The sequence below is a fragment of the Lissotriton vulgaris genome, chromosome 4_1, assembly GCF_964263255.1.
Source record: "Lissotriton vulgaris chromosome 4_1, aLisVul1.2, whole genome shotgun sequence".
Classification (NCBI taxonomy): Eukaryota; Metazoa; Chordata; class Amphibia; order Caudata; family Salamandridae; genus Lissotriton; species Lissotriton vulgaris.
In genome coordinates this window covers 1,694,870,043-1,694,887,981 of record NC_141691.1, presented here as the reverse complement: position 1 = coordinate 1,694,887,981, position 17,939 = coordinate 1,694,870,043, and positions in this window count along the sequence as shown.

Genomic DNA, 17,939 nt, shown 5'->3' with positions numbered 1-17,939 from the left:
AGCTCCAGGAGTGCTTAAATAATGTTGCACAACCTCCCAGGTCATGTATCCTATGACCTGGGAGTCATAGGCTTAATTTTCTTAAATCATTCCTTGGGGTGCTTCTGTTGCACTGCCTGCACCCTCACCACACAACGCTTTGGGTAACCGTTGGTGGTGCCTCTGCCACTCTGTGTGGCACCACAAAGTAGGGAAATTGCTAATTATCCCCCCTTGCTGGACAGTATTGAGCGTAGCAGGCCAGCAAGCCATGAGTACAAACTGAACAGCTTCTGCCACTTTGTATGCTTTACTCAGCAGCCTCAAGCCATGTTGTATCTTCAGTTTTGTTTGAATATTGTGTGCCTTGGTCTCACCCGGGGAAACCACAGCTGTCCATAAGGTTGGGGCAGCACAGGGGGCACCCTGCCTGGCCGACTTGGTCTCATGCTAGCATGGACAGAAAGAAAATGTTCCACAGCGGACCAAACGACCAGCACCTCAGATTTCCAACGTCCCTTAAAGTATTAAGTCTTGTTGTGCTGACAACCTCCAAGACCTGCTGCGGTTCGGTCCCACTGGAATCCCAGATAGAAATCTTGAAAAAGAATGGAGGCAGCACCAAGTACGAAGTAAGTCAACAGGACCAAAGTTGTATCAAAAAACATTTTTTCTTTTTCTTTTTGTATTTTCAAAAGTGCACAGGACAGCCAACGCGTTTCGCTCCCTAACCATGGGAGCTTCTTCAGGGCAAAAAGCACTGGATGGTAAGTAGTGCTGTAGCACAATAAAGTTGACAGAGAAGCTGAACAGTGAAGTGGTGAGAATGCTAGTGCATAAAATCCAGTACTTGGTGCTGCCTCCATTCTTTTTCATGCTAGCATGGAAGCTGGTGTGTTCTTTTCACAGCCCATGTCATTGCGGCTTTGTACTCGTAAGTGCTGGCCTCCCGGCTCCCCCAAGACATAGGCACAGGGAGCAGGAGGCAACACAATTGCACTGGGGTGCTCCCTTCTATTATTTTTTTTCTGTTATGGGGTCCACAAGACAATGCTTGCATTGGGTCCCAGAGGATAGGGTTGCCAGGGCCAAAGCCTGACTCTGGAAGGGAGGCTCCATGTGCGTTCCTCTTCAGAGCCAGTGATACTGACCTCTGGGGAAAGGCCCATCCCAGGGATAGTTTGGCAAGCAGCGGTGGAGCCCCATACAATATGTTTCTCTCCAGACAGGTGTAAAAGGGAATCTTCAAAGGTGCATAACTCAGGCCCCGTTGGGCCAATTTTTTTATGCCTTGGGCTCGTTTTGCTCCTGGTCTCTAAAGAGGTTCACTTTGTGGAATTCGGGATTTACTGGCTCCCTGGTCCAACCTTCTCCACAGCTTTCCTCCACACAGGTCCCATGGCCTCCTGGCCATTTTGCAGGGCACCTAGGGGGCAGTGGAGTACCCATCTTCCCCTAACTTGTCCTCAGGAGGGGAAGTGGGCCAGCGCCACTTCCCCCGGAGAGAGGTATCTAGTTCTAGGGTCAACTGTATGAAAAGTCCATTAGTGGTCTACTCCTTCCAGCTGTCTATAATTGTGTTGCTGTCCACGTCCAGAATATTGCTCACTGTTTGCCCCTTGTGCAGGGATTTATAAGTATGCGTGGTAAGCTCAAGATGCCAGGAACCCCAGGCCAATTGTAGGAATACACATCACCGCTCCACCAATGTCCCAACCCTCCTGCACTGCATTACAGGACAGTGCAACATGGACGAACCCTTCTTTCCCTGTGCAGAACTCCTGAGCCCACCCAAAGGTACAGTTAGGACAAATAACTAACCCTTCCTTGTGGTCACTCCAATCCAGTTCTGGGACAGCCCCCCCCCCCTAACCCCACATTGGGTTTGGAATTAGTCTGACTAGAAGGACAATAGAGGGGCTGCCCAGCTGTTAGCTGCATCTGCCTGTGACAGGAAAGGCTAATTCGAAGATATTCCAGTTACTGGGCACATCCCAGGCCATCCTATCAAGGAGAGAAACTTCCTCCCAACACACAGGGCCCATTTCCCACTCTTTAGGAGAAACATATAGTTTCACCATTAAATTGGATTTTTGATTAGCTATAAAAATGAATCCTTGAATTATTTCTCTTGTTGATACCAATCTGAATTTAGCATTTATTAAATGTAACATTGTAGCCTAGTGTTTCCCTATGGAATCAGTCAGCCTTGATACAGTGATAATAGCTTGTATGGATATTTTACTGTAAGGACATGTTCAACATTACTTTTAACAGGTCCTATCTTTAAATACCATGCACTCTGCCTTTATGTGCAATAAGTCCTAATTAAGAGTAACTTATTGATATTCAAAAGGAAGGTTGAGGCATGTCAATAGTGGTTATTTTGACAGGTCAAATTTGCAGTGTACCTGTGTGCAGATATCAGGCTGTGCATGGTGGTAGCCTCCCACGTGCAGCCCACACTGGTGCGCACTTCTGTGTGCACACATTTAACTGGCCCAATGCCCCTTACCCAAGCTGTGTTGTAGAAGCCTTATCTTAAAAGGCAGACAATAGCGGTAAACATGCTCATTTCAATTACCATACAATTACTGTGAGTGAGACTTCGGTAGTGAAACGGCACCCACAGAAAAGGACCAAAAACCATGTGATCAAAATCATACAATTCTGGCGGACTAAATAGGTGGAACCAATTACCAACAGGAGAGGGATCTCTGCCAATCATCCCATTTCCATATGCCACTATCATCAATATCGGATATCAGGTGGTTTGGGTAAAATTATTCTTTGGATCAGTCCTGTCATATTTGGCAGTTCAAGATGGATGCGGTCCAGTCATATTTGGTAGTTAAAGATGGATTTTGATTAATAAGACCTAGTTATACTAACTCTGAGATAGACTGGTTTGAGTTCTAAAAGAAGGGCCAATGTAAAATATGCAGTTTGCTCTGGGTAGGTGGTGTTTCTGGCTCTGGCAGGTGGGGACCCTGGATGAAATGCAGAGGTTTTAGTTGGATGAGTCTGCTGCACAGTTGCTGGTTAGCCGACAGAGTGAGGGGTTGCCATAGCTCTTGTGATTAAATGACTACTGACCCTTCTCTTGAACTCGAGACACTTGTGAGCAATTCCATTGATATCAACATCTGTGCGCCCGACATCAGTAATGGGGCTATCGGTGCTCAAATGGAATTTACCTGCAAAAGATCAAGATGAATTATGGTGCAGGAATAAGGACATCTTCAGCACACAATGGCTTGCAACCTTGTAGTAAGGCACCAGTCTGGACCCTTAGTGATGTACCAGAAACTCACACATTCCAACGGACTGCTGAACATGCCACTGCATGCAGGAATTGGTTTACTAAGCCAGCTACTGTGACTAGATATATAAAGATTAGATTGGAATATTTTTTTTATTACATTATTTGGTGTGCAATTTCAGCTGTTTCTTCTACTTATTTACAGGCTGAGACTGTTTTTGCTGAAATAGAGAAAGGTGAGGTGCAGAGGGCTGGTTGAGGCCTGAGTATATGCAACATGGTTTAGGACCTAGGCAAGGAACCAGATGCCAAAGTCCTTAATAATGGGGTGGCATTTCACCTGCTACAGCGTGGAAGGTGTCACTTTCTCCGATTCCATTCATTATGGAGCCTTTTGCAGTTTTATTTTTAAGCAAAATAAAGCCAAGGGTCTGCTGCAAACTGCAAAAAGAAGGGCCAGTGAGATGAAATAGTAAAGAAAAAGTAGTATACCCTCCCTGAAGTCATGAGCAGTGTCTAGAAGAATGTGTAGTGCGTTGCTTGACTATGTAATGGCAAAACTATTTAAAGGTCGTCAAACTCTCACCCACAACATGTGGTATGCTTCATCATGGGTTTTCTTCAGAGAGATATACATACACTGTTTTATGTTAGTGAGAAGGTGGCTTTTCTAAAAGGGACCGTTAGAAGGAGTTTTGTCTTTTAATATTTTGTATACTCAGCCATCCAGTCAGCTTAAGCCTACTCTTCCAACCCCATGCAATTCTTATCTACACTACAAATTCTTTACCTCATTTGAAATCTTCACTGAAATCACTTGGACGTGAAGGAGCAGGGTTCCAACTTCTAGCTTTACTCTGGAACCCTCAGGTTAATATCTCTTTTCCTCAGAATAGAAGTGTAAGGAGGAAAGAGATCATTACCAAATCGATCAATACTGTTTCAATGAACTATGATTCCTAGAAATCACAGACTCCGGATCAGTTTTGTTAGTTTATTACAAAGCCAAGAACAGTTGGATGTACAAACACTTCAGGATGAGGGTGTAGAAATACATTGGAACTAATACAAAGCCAAACCTACGGGTAAAGTTGAGACTGTGCAACATGCACAAGATAACCAGTTTGAGAATCAAAATACAGAAAATAACCACACAAATATCAAGAGTCCCATTCATTGGAGGTTTGTAGGTGTAAAGCTTTAGTCTGTCCCTACTCCACCGATAACGTGTAATTCCTACTTAGCTTTTCCCAAGGCAAGATCCATTAAGGTGTCAGCGCATGAAGTCTTCTTAAGAAGTTTCTTCACATTTAGAAGGGTCGTGTAGCATTAAGCCACGGAGCTCATTCTACGATGCTCCCTCTCTCGAGGCCATGCAAGAATCTCCCAGACACTGTCCCTAACTTCAATGCATCATTTCTCAAGAGCATCCCAAAATTCATTATGACATCACACTACCCATCCAGTACACCTCCTCATAGGTACATTTCCACTGGGCAGGGATGATCCCAGGCCTCGGCAAGATGACCTTGATACCTAGGCTTGCTCCGCTGAGAAAGTACAACAGTCTCCATTATCGGTATCAGCGCTCAATGTATCTTCTCCCTAAGCCTAACTCCTAAACAAAGACATTTCTCTAGCTAACAAAGGCAAATCTCCACCTGCAACAGAAACATGATAAAGAACAAATTCAACAAACATATGAAATTTAGCTATTAAGTCTAATGTGAGAGCATCCAGGGAAAGTACAATCCAGGCCTACAGAAACAGGGCCACATAAGAAACGGCACCAGGGCCTCATAATATCACATATAATGAATATTGTTTCTGAGCCTCTATGTTAACACGTTACAAAAGCACATCAAGCACATGATTAAGTGTCAGCCGCATGTACAAATTCTGCACATTAATATTTTGAATTAACCGCATGCTCTTGCAATGTTAATTTCTTCACGCTTACTCTAGAAACACCCCTAATGCATCACTTTTTGTTATTATTACAGTTCACGTCGAACGTCTTAAATTAGTACAACAAAGGATTACACGTTGGTGAGAAATACTTAGGATTATATTGCACCACTACAAATGAAAGAGCAAAATATGTGCTATAACAGTTGCATTGTTTTAAATTGTGTTAGAAATCTAGCACTGGAGCAAAGGGGTCCGTTTTCCATATGTACTTTAAGCACCTCCCACAATGTTAGAAATAATCAGAAACATTAATTCTGAAATCAGAGTGTCTTAATGTGCCCACATGGTTGCTCTACTATGCCCATCAATGGTCCTGCACATTAATAAGGGCAAAATAGAGCTTAATGGTAATCGTTGCTCTGGTCAGAGATGAAGAACCTCGATTAGATATAGCATGTGAAGGATATTGCTGTGATCAATCAATCCAATCAATCATGGCATTTGTAACGCGCTACTCACCCGGGAGGGTCTCAAGGCGCTGGGAGAGGGGTATGTTACTGCTCGAACAGCCAGGTCTTGAGCTGCTTCCTGAATGGAGAGATGGTCTTTGGTTCGCCGGATGTGGGTGGGGAGGGAGTTCCAAGTCTTGGCTGCCAGGTAGGAGAAGGATCTTCCACCGGCGGTGGCTCTGCGGATGCGTGGTACGGTGGCGAGTGCGTGGTTGGTCGATCGCAGCTGGTGGGTGGGCGTGTAGAAGGTCATGCGGTCGTTGAGGTACTTGGGGCCCAGGTCGTGGAGGGCCTTGTGTGTGTGGGTGAGGAGTCTGAACATGATTCTCTTGCTGACTGGGAGCCAGTGCAGGTCTCTCAGGTGTCCGGTGATGTGGCTGTGTCGGAAGATGTCCAGGATGAGTCGTGTGGAGGCGTTCTGGATGCGTTGGAGTCTCTTTTGAAGTTTGGGTGTGGTTCCGGCGTAGAGGGTGTTCCCGTAGTCCAGTCGGCTGGTGATGAGTGCCTGGGTGACGGTCTCCTGGTTTCAGTGGGGATCCATCTGAAGATCTTGCGGAGCATGCGCAGGGTGGTGAAGCACGAGGATGAGACGGTGTTGACTTGTCTGGTCATTGACAGGGAGGAGTCCAGGATGAAGCCCAGGTTGCGTGCATGGTCCGTTGGTTTGGGAGCGGTGCCCAGGGCCGGGGGCCACCAGGAGTCGTCCCAGGCGGAGGTGATGATCCGAGGATGAGGACTTCCGTCTTGTCTGAGTTCAGTTTAAGGCGGCTGTTCCTCATCCAGTCGCCAACATCTTTCATCCCTTCGTGTAGGTTGGCTCTGGCGGTGGTGGGGTCGTTGGTGAGGGAGAGGATGAGCTGGGTGTTGTTGGCATAGGAGATGATGTTGAGGTTGTGTTGGCGTGCGATGGCTGCGAGGGTGCACATGTAGACGTTGAAGAGGGTTGGACTGACTGAAGATCCTTGTGGTACGCCGCAGATGACTTCGGTGGCCTCGGATCGGAACGGAGGGAGGCGGACTTTCTGCGTTCTTCCGGTGAGGAACGAGATGATCCACTCCAGCGCTTTCTCTCGGATTCCGATGCTGCTGAGGCGCTTCACTAGGGTGCGGTGGCAGACAGTGTCGAACGCCGCAGAGAGGTCCAGGAGGATGAGGGCCGCTGTTTCCCCGTTGTCGATCAGGGCCCTGATGTCATCGGTGGCTGCGATTAGGGAGGTCTCGGTGCTGTGGTTGGCCCCAAATCCGGACTGGGAGGGGTTGAGGGATCCGTTCGACTCAAGAAAGGCGGCAAGCTGTTTGTTGACGGTCTTCTCGATGACTTTGGCCGGAAAGGGAAGGAGCGAGATGGGACGGTAGTTCTTGAGGTCGGTGGGGTCCGCTGTTGGTTTTTCCAGGAGGGCGGTCAGCTCGGCGTGCTTCCAGCTCTCCGGGAAGGTGGCGGTGTGGAAGGAGTAGTTGATGGTGTCTCGGAGATGGGGTGCGATCATGGCGTCGGCTTTGTTGAAGACGTGGTGTGGGCACGGGTCGGTTGGTGATCCGGAGTGGATGGAGTTCATCGTGCGGGTGGTGTCTTCGGTGCTGATCGGGGTCCAGTTGCAGAGGGTGGTGGTGGCGGGCGTTGGTTCGGCGATAGGGTGCGTGGTCTGTGCGTCAAAGCTGTTGTGTATGTCGGCGATCTTGCGGTGGAAGAACGAGGCGAGTGAGTTGCAGAGGTCTTGCGAGGGAGTGATGTCGTTGTTTCCGGCGCTGGGGTTGGAGAACTCTTTGACGATGCTGAAGAGTTCCTTGCTGTCGTGGGCGTTGATGTCCAGTCGTTCTTTGTGTGCCGTTTTCTTGTTGGCGAGGATCAGCTGATGGTGTTTGCGGGTGGCGTGCTTGAGGGCGGTCCTGTTGTCTGTGGTCTGGTCGAGCCGCCAGACTTTCTCGAGAGTGCAGCAGTTCTTCTTGGATTCCTTGAGTTCGCCGGTGAACCAGGGGGTTTTCTTGCTGCCGGGTCTGTTGGGAGGGTTCTTTAGTGGTGCGAGGTCATCGGCGCAGGCGGTCAGCCACTTGGTGAGGTTGCTGGCTGCTTTGTTGGGGTCCGTTGTGCTGGTGGGAGTGTTCTGGCTGAGGGAGGAGGTGAGCTGCTCGACGGTGATCTTGCTCCAGATTCGGCGGGGGACCTGTTGCGGGTGGTGGTGGGTCATAGTTCTTCTGAAGCTGAAGTGGATGCAGCTGTGGTCGGTCCAGTGGAGTCCGGTGGCGTGGCTGAAGGAGATGTGCTTGCTGGATGAAAAAACGGGGTCAAGCGTGTGGCCGGCATAGTGGATGGGGGTGGTCACCAGTTGCTTGAGTCAGAGGTTGGCGAGGTTGTCCAGTAGTGCGGTGGTGTTTCTGTCGTTGTTGTTCTCCAGGAGGAAGTTGAGGTCCCCTAGGAGGATGTAGTCGGCGGAGGGAAGGGCGTGCGGGCTGATGAAGTCTGTGATGTCTTCGCTGAATTGTGTGAGTGGTCCCGGTGGTCTGTTGATGAGGGTGCCTCGGAGGGTGGTCTTGGGGTCAGTGTGCATCTGGAAGGGCAGGTGTTCGGCGGCGGTGAAGGTTTCGTCGGAGTTAGTCGAGATGAGGATGGTGTTCTTGTGTATGATGGCGATGCCTCCTCCCGTCTGGTTGACGCGATCCTTCCGGGTGATCTTGTATCCGCCCGGGATGGCTATGGCGATGTCGGGCGCTTAGGAGGCGTTCATCCAGGTTTCGGTGAGGAAGGCGACGTCCGGTGCTGTCGCGTCGAGCAGGTCCCAGAGTTCCACGGCGTGCCTGTGGACGGAGCGGGTGTTGAGGAGGATGCACTTCAGGTGGTTGCTGCTGGTGTTCGGCTTGGCGGGGGCGGTGCAGGTCCGGAGGCAGGTGAATCAGCAAGCTTGGCAGGCGAAGGGTCCGTGGGTGCGTCTTGGGTTGGCTCGGTAGCAGGCAGGGTCCCGGCCAGCGTTGAGTGCGTTGAGGGTTGTGAGGTCGTAAGTCCGTCGTATAGGCTGGCGTTCTCGGGGTCCAGGGGTCCTGGTGCTGGGCGCGGTCCAGGCGCGGACGGGCGCAGATGGGCTTGCCTTTGGCGCACAATCGGCTGATTGGACCTTTGCACCTTACTCATAAAAATGAAGAAGTTCTTATCACGTTGCAACATCTGACTCTGAAAATTAGGCAAGTCAGGCATAACTGTAGTAAATTCAAATTTTGAATCACACACGGTACAGAATGTCAATATCTCCCATTCCACATAGATTTGATAGTAGTAGCAATCAAGTGGAACTGCCACATTCCTAATAAATTGCTTCTTAATATCTAGTTTTCATTCCTTAACGGTGAGTAGGACCAGCAGGAAGGATGTACAGACCATCTTGTCAGTGTCAGTTCATATATGGTGCAAAAATAATTATTTGAGCAGTTTTATATAGGGTGTGCCAGCCAAGAAAGCTGGTGTTGGAGTACTTTGCACGAGAGCAGCCACATACTGCGAGAGTAGTTTACGAAAGAACAGCTTAGCATGCCCATTTGACATCTGATATATCATTAGTATAGTATCATTGGATTAATATGAAGGTTCGTCATGGCGGAGCTAGTTAAGGAAAATCTGTGTCCGGCATTACATCACTAATATTTTAAATAGATTTGTGAGCATCCTCCCTTGATCTTACAGGGCTACAAGCGAAGTAGTGTGCAGCATTGTGGAATAAGCTGGCCTTTAATTCTTTCTTGATGAAGTGAAACAGACGCATGCCTGCCATCCAAGGCCAGGCTGCTTGCTTAGTTAGACGTCTTGTTAATAGTTAGGTACTCACAATTTAGCGTTCTCCATGGCGAAGTCTACATGCCCTGCGTGCATCAGTCGCAATGTCGTTTCCTTTGATCCTCTCGAGTCACACCACCTGGAGACATAATGCCCACAATACCAGGGCCGGTTCTAGGATTTGTGGGGCCCCTGTCCGAAAGGGAATGTGCGAGGCTCCTCTGATTTACACAAGTGACACTTTCAGGGCTCCCAAAGTTGCTTTGTGAAGACTCCTCCTGGGCCACAGCTCCTCCTCTCAGCCACCTCTTTTAAGGTGTGAGAAATGCTTGATGGAGGAGAGTTAAAACTGTGAGGGCCCTAAAGTGCCAGACAATGGGCATTCCGCAGTGTCTCTGAATGGGCAGGAGGCCTAATTGCAGGAAAAACCTGCAAAATGTGTCTCAGTGCAAATGGGAAAAGAGGAAGGGTCCCCCTCCACAGACCATCCCTGAGAGGCCCAGGGAGAGGGCTCTCTCCCATGGGTCCAATTGCAAAGAGACATCTTTCTTTCAATTGGATTGACAGGAATGCAAGAGGCCGGGAGGCCCTGGCAGATACCCACGCTGCCCATGCCTAGAGCCAGGCTTGCACAATACAAACAAGTATTGGTAAGGCCAATAGGCCTGGGTTATGTATCCACTGTCAAGCTAGACCTAAAAATGCAAGTGCGTTGACTGCCCTCCTACCATCTGTCTGACAGAAACACCATAAATTATTTTGTTACTTAAGACACTTTAATAGCATTTCAATGGCATTAGTGTGCCTCTAAAGGTTCAAGCTCAGGCAGTTGAACTAATAAACAAAATGATCGCAGCTGTGTTAAGGCCAAGCACTTTTTTGTGGAAGCATACAACTTTCGTCCAATCACAACAGGTATTCCTGGCTCCCAATATGTGGGTGGAGTCAAAGCTCCTCTCCTGGTGACACTCACATAATTGCCTAGTGACAGCTGCACTGTAAGGATAGAACATAAAAAGGAAGTAATGAGGGCCAATGTACTGGACACTGCACTGGCTGCCAATAGGAAAGTGGGGCCAACCCATCCCACGCAACAATAGTAAGTGTGTTTAGCAGAATGTGGCTTGAATATTTATGAATATTCCTTATACTGAAAACCTGTTCGCTCAGAGTAAAACTCTTCGTATTTATAAATAATATGTTCTGATCCAAAATGCAAACAATGTATACTGCCCAGTAGCTCAGCAAGTAGGTTTGTCACACAGCTTTACATGGCTTACTCCTAATAAAAGTACAAATCTACCAGTAAACAGAGAAGCAAGTCTTACTCCACACCTTTTGTACACAATTTACAAATTCCGGGCATTCCAAATTACTCCCTTCACTTTTTCGGCTACTGAGTGTATGTGTTGGATCGGCCATACACATAATGGTACATTGCCTGAGGGGGGCAGGCCACAGGCCAGCCTTCAGTTAGATGTTGTTTACCCAGAGCCGGATTCAAAAACAGCATTTGGTTATAAGTATAATACTATTCGCATCATACTACAAAATGCAATTCCTAAACCGGGGGCTGGCAAATGATGCTACTTGTATTTGATCTGTGTCGAGGAATCTACTAAATGGGAGGGGGGTTTAAGAAAATGTATATAGGAGTTTGAAAGGGACATGCTAATTAAAAAAAACCACCTATAAATTAATAAGAAAATTGCAGTTCACAAAAAACACTTGTAAAGTTACTATATGCTAATACATAACACCCCCCCCCCACAATTGAATAAGAGAATTGCAGCTCACAAAATACATTTCTACACGTACTACATCCCTAAAAGTGTCAAAATGTGTAAATGTACTCCAGTCCAGTCTTTAAAAAAACAGACTTTTATAAATCTTTTTATTGCCATTTTAAACATAAGCAAACAAAGTGAGCATACCCACATTACAGCATATGAAGCATTGAGAGATTAGACTTAGTTCTTTGGAGAGGGAGAGAGATCAGTACAGCACTGTCCATAAATGTTAGGGAAGTGATTGCAGGAGGAGGTATTGAGCAGTATCAGGGAAGAAGGTCCTTCGACAATCTCCTATCTCCCCCAGCCAGGGCTTGGCAAACCATGTAGTATTGGCTGGGAGATTACCATCCCCAGGCCATAAAATACCCTTCATCGGCCCGGATTTTCTTGTACTGCCTAGGACATCCCCTAGCAGTGTAAACCACTTGTTTGGCCGTCATGCAAGTGTCCTTTCCTGCAATCCATTCTTCCTTGGTGGGGATCATCTATGCACCTTACAATGTTTGTTTTCACCACAACCAGGCCCAGACCCCAAAACACTCACTTCTTGTGTGGCAGGGCTGTATCCCCCAGCACACCCAGGAGCACGAACTGGGGATCTGGCAGAATCTCTTCTTCTAATATGTCTGCCAGTTCTTTCAGTATGAGCAACCAGTACTTCTGTATCTCTCAGCATCCCCATAGCTTATGATAAAATGAACCTGTATGCACATTACTGAGTAGGCATTTGGGAGACTGGATCCTCCCCATTTTCTGCAATCTGCCCTCCGCTATGTAAACCCTATGCTGGACTTTTAGCTGTATCAGGCAGAAGTGCGCCCTGATGGCCACCTCCTAGGGGTGCATTAGCGCCACCTCCCAATTCACGTTCTCCATTTCTCCAGTCTCGCTCCCAGCGTCGCCAAAGGCTTCCAAAGCAAACAGATTAACGCTAATGATTACTCTGTATGTGGAAAAGACTGTCCTCCCTCCACAAGGGTCCTGTCAGCAGGTGGGTCTCTAGCAGTAAGGTGTCAGGCAGTGAAGCCCAGTCCACCATCTCTACCCGAAAAACATGTCAAAGCAGGACCTACTTCCAGTGTTGTGTGTGAGAGGCCATGCTCCTCTTGTAAGCAGGCAAATGATTTGTTTGCTCGGTCAGCTTTCGAGTCTCCCAATAACAAAAGCCTTGCAGCTTACTTCGTGGATAGTTTCTCCCACCCAGATCAGTGTGGACTTAGTCACTGTCCCCTTCCATCCGACCTCGGACTTCGCCTGATCCCATGCCATTAGTGTCACACCTGCAGGCATCAGAAGACTCGTTCAACCCTTCCCACCTTGTTCATAGTGCATCCAAGAAAGGTCCATCATGGAGCACCTGCCCAGGTGCACCCCAGGATCATCCAGGTGCACCCCAGGATAATCCCTCAAGGCATGTGTCCAGTCATTCATCACCTGTATTTGTGAGGCCTAGTAGTACGTCCTGAAGTGCATGAGTGAAATTCCATCACTATACACTGCACTGCAGAGTGTTGGTAAAGCTAAACAGGGGCTCCCCCATCCAACAGATGTCACCTAACCTCCCTGCCCAGGCAACTAAAGAACATTTTTGGTATGGGTAATGGCATATGCTGTAGGAAATTTGGGATTTTGGGAGGTTAATAATTTTGAGGATGGCAGCTCAACCCAGAAGCATTAGAGGGAGTTTCCTCCACCTGGCCACATGCTCCTGCAATTGCACCAGTTGAGGGTCCAGGTTTTTGTTCCCTGAAACATTCAGATTCCTGACCATTATAAATACCCAGATATCAAAAGCCTGGGCGGTCTCCCGCAGGGAAACAATATGTCCTGCTCCTGCTTTAAATGAAACGGACGTTCACCAATGTACCCTATAGCAACAGTACTCTTTCAACTCCTCCACCCTCTCTAGCAAGGGATTCAAAGACACCTCGAGATCCAAGACATACAGGAGAAGGTTAATCACATATACAGAAATCTTCTCCGCCGGCCATGTCCTTAGGCCGCCACAGTCTCCAAGGCAGTGGTATGCAGAAAGCAAATAAGAGAGGGGACAGGGGTTGCCCTGTCTGGATCCCCACCCCAACGGGAACAGCGCTAAGGTCATTCCATTAATCCCCAATGCCGCCGTAGGCTTTTGTACAGATGGCCCAACCAACAACAAAAGCACAGGCCAAACCCCAAACTGTCTTAGCACAGCGAAGAGGTATGGTCAGTGAATTGAATCAAAGGCCTTTTCCACTTCAGTGGAGATGACCGCCAGGGGACATGGTGCCTAGCCAATTGTGCAGGGTCGGATCTGTCTTGTGACTGACACAGTATGAATCCCGTCTAGTCGTGATGGCCCAGAGTGGGTATCACTTCCATCAACCTGTATGCCAAGATAGTAGTGAAAAGTGTAGGTTCGCCATTCAACTAAGAAATTACTCCAGACCTGTCTTGAAGTACGTCTAGCACCACACATAACCACTCACTGGTACTGTAGGATCCTCCAATAAAAATCAGTGGAGGCTGGGAATAATAAGAGCACATAGAAGCAAATAAGAAATAAACTCAAATATATCAGCATTTAAATATATAAATATTTGTATGAAGTGATTAAGAGGTATATATATATATATATATATATATATATATATATATATATATATATATATATATATATACATATATATGTTACTCCTCCACATGATGCCGTTTTGGCTGCTGTGCACCAGACCACAGGTGAGCGTCGAAATGAATGAACACAGCTTTCTTCGTGCTTTAAACCAATGTTGGACTGCTCCCAAGAAAGAGGCGTCAACACTGCCAGCTGCTCGAAATTACTCTTGTTTTTTGCAGAGACTGCTTTACGCGTTTTGGCCGTTCTAGCTGGCCTTGTTCACAACAAGTAGACAAACCTTTCTGTATAATTATATACGCTCATGTGATCTCCAAGATGATCACCAAGAACTTTACCTTTCCTTTCAAATGCTTTTCATTCTGCCAAAGTGCAAAAGAAGTACTGTCAAGAAATAGATTCCGTGTCTTTAAATACACTTCTAAATATCCACCCTTTTTAAATAATGTTCCGTTATCCAAATTGAACACTAGATTGCTACCCTGTGCTCCTCAGGTGCATACTCTTTGTGCCAAGTGCAAATGTTGTTTCATAAACAAAGTTAATCGCATCTTATGAAAATGCATGTACACTCAGAATGCTTTTCACATGGTGCATGTTATTCACTAACCCAATGATTTTTTTTGTTTGAGTTGTCAGTATGATGTAATGCATTTTCATAAGATGCGATTAACTTTTACGTTTATGAAATAACTTTGCACTTGGCACAAAGAGTATGTACCCGAGGAGTGCAGGGTAACGTTCTAGTGTTCAATATTGAAAACGGAAAAAGAACGAACATTATTTACAAAGGGTTGATATTTAGAAGTAAATTTAAAGACACAGAATAGATTTGTTGGTAGTACCTTTTTGCACGATGGAAAGCATTTGAAAAAAATGGTAAAACGTCAATGTTTATGATGATCTAAGAGATCATGCAAGCGTATATAAATAACCAGAAAGGAAAGGGTGCCTCTCTGTTGTGTACAAGGCTGGCTAGAATGTCCGAAACACGTAAAGCTGAAATAAACCAGTCATTTTGACCGGCTATCAGGGTCGGCGCCCATTTCTTGTGAGCCGTCTAACTTTATATAATATATTTATTTTTTTTCACTGAAAAAACCAAAGGTTGCAGGGACATTGTAGTTAGGCTAAGCTATCACTGGAACAAAACCATTGAAATTCAGCAGTTATAGTTACCTGAGCCAACTATAACTTTACGTCCCGCAATGCACTGCTTATGACCTCACATAATACATCTCTCATGACATGGTCACTGACATCACTGATGACATCTCAAATGACATCAAGTGAGTTTAAGTGTTTTCTAAGAGTTTATAAGTTTTAAATATATATACTAACTTATTACACAAACTAGATGAGTGTACTAAGTGTACTAGAAATGAGTGATAATATTTTTAACATATGTGATCTGAGTAGCTGTCTGACACTCGATCATTGCATGAGTGGGTGTCGGAGTGCCTGTATGGGTGAGCGAGTGGGTTTCTGAGTAAGAGTGGTTGCATGAGTGAGTGGTTTTATTAGTGGTGTGAATGGTTTTGTGAGTGGTGTTGTCAAGTGGGTGGGTAAGTGGTTGCATGTGTTTGGAAGTTGATGTGTGAGTGGTTGTATGAGTGTGTGACTGGGTGTGTGAGTGTGACTGGGTGTGTGGGTGTATGAGAGGGTGTGTGATTGGTTTTGTTTGTGTGTGTGTGTGCATGTGTGAGTATCTTTATGGGTCTGAAAGTGAGTGAGTGGATCTATGGGAGTGTAAGTGTCTGCATAGGTGAGTGAATGGGTGTCCAAGTGCCTTAATGGATGGGTGAGTTTGTTTCTGTATGGGAGAGTGAGTGAATGTGTGAGCCCCTGTATGGGTAACTGACTGCAATGAGCAGCATAGGAGGAAGAGAAATTGCTATTCTGAAAATAGTTATTTTATTAAGCCAGTACGAATGAATGTGTTACAAATTAGATGAGGGTGAAGACACGCAATGGTAATAGTGCTGTCAGCAGACCGAATTGATAACGGCTAGTAGCAGGTTACAGATCATTCATTTTAAGTTCCTGATCAGGAAGTACTATTCACCAGCATGGCTACATCAGTAGAATCTAAAACCTACTAACAACTGTGAAAGATGCAGTGTGGGAAGGGCAGACTTCCTTCACCTAGCCTGGATGTGCAGACCTATTTCTAAGTACTGGGAGGAGGTGGGAGAGGCCCTATCCCAGATGGTGGGAACGCAGATCAGCATCAACCCACTTATCGGGCTACATGGATATACAGAAAAAGTGGAAATATCAGAGAGTTAATTTGTGGCACTTGGGTGGCTTATGGACAAACGCAGAGTAGCATGCCAGTGGGGAAGGACCCTAAGTTCAAGGAATGGTTGCAGGATCTGGTATATAGCCAAGAACAGCTAACCACATATGCAGAATTACCGCCACTAAGTTCCAGACCCCTAGACATATGGGGACCCCTCAAGGCATATCTCATGCAATCCCCATAGGCTAAAGACACTCAGCAAGACCCCTTCCACACATTACAACAGGATAAGAATGCCCAGACAACCCCTCAGGAGAAACTTTCTCACAGGAACAAGGTAGAACTAGAATAGACGTACCAACGCCTGGGCGTAAAACTCTGATGTAGAATTTATGAGATGTGTAGGTGACATCGAGACTTATACTACTCTAGAAATATGAATACACTATATCTTGCCAATTTCTTTGTGCTATGTAATAATTTGCTGTTAAATATGAAAATGTAAATAAAAATATATTAAAAGAATGAAATTAGATATTGGTGCTTACTTATAGTATGTCATTTGCACCCACTTACACACCCAGTTACACTCCGACAAAACCACTTATGTACCCTTCACTCGTATAGCCAGACAGTGACTGACACACTCAGTCGCACACCCATACAACTGTTCACACACCCACTGACTCACCTATACATCCACTTACATATGCATCCACACACCCATATAGGCACTGTCACAGCCACTCAGACACCTATACAGCCATTCATGAACCCAGTACTAAGTCAGTTACACTTACGCACCCATACACCCAGGTATGCACTTAGTCACCCATGCATACAACCACTCATATACCCATTTATATACCCATACTCAGACATTTACACAGCCTCTTACACACGGACATAATCACTTAAGGTACACACTTATAGTTGGCAATCTAATTGTAAGTATACTCAAGTTAAATGTATTTAATTTTGCATTTCAGATATCTACTTGTGTTTAAAGATTAATGGAATTTGGAAGGGCGAGGTGGAACAAAAACGTAAGAATTATGCTTCTTGACAGCATCCATAAACTGGACAACAGATGACATATTTAGTTCAACTGGTATTTGGCACGAGTGAGTGTCTTGCAGTTTTGGTGAAACAGTGGGATGGTAAGTACCTGTTCAGGTGGTTAGGGTCCCACAGATGGTCCAACTGCTGATGATACTGCACCACCTTTCTTTTTTCATCATCCTCTGATACATCCTTGTATGTATGGTTTTCAGGTGTTTCGAAACAGATTGTGCCATGTGAACACTTTTTCACAGTACCTGTTGACAGTTTTTTGCTGCAAAGATTGCATAGGGCACATTTTGTACAAACTTTCTTTTCTCTTGAAGGGAAAGAGAAATATTTTCAGATGTAGGAGGAATTCTTTAGAGGTGGTAAGTCGTCTTCTTTGTCCTGTTTTTTCCGTACTCTTCTGTCATCAGCAGAAGAGATCTTTTACCTTAAAACTATTCTTTTGAAGGAAAGGTTAGATTATGATAGGGCTGTGCTTCTGATACTGTCTCCAGAGAGATGTGAAACTGAAATAACAGATTTAGGGTGTGGTTTTCAATGCGAACGTGTGGACACATTGATAGTGGCGCTGCAGCGGATCCATAAAAGCAATAGAATTCAGAGAAAGACTTTGTGTTTTGTATTTGTAAAAAGTTTAATAAGTTATATTCTGTTCCTTTGCTAATTGTCCATTCTAAGATGTAGAATTATAAATGTGTAAATAAAAAGTATTTATAAACTCGTAAAAATGTATATTACTACATTGAACTCATAGGTGAAATTGTAGTACAATTTATATTAAAAATACCAGTGAAA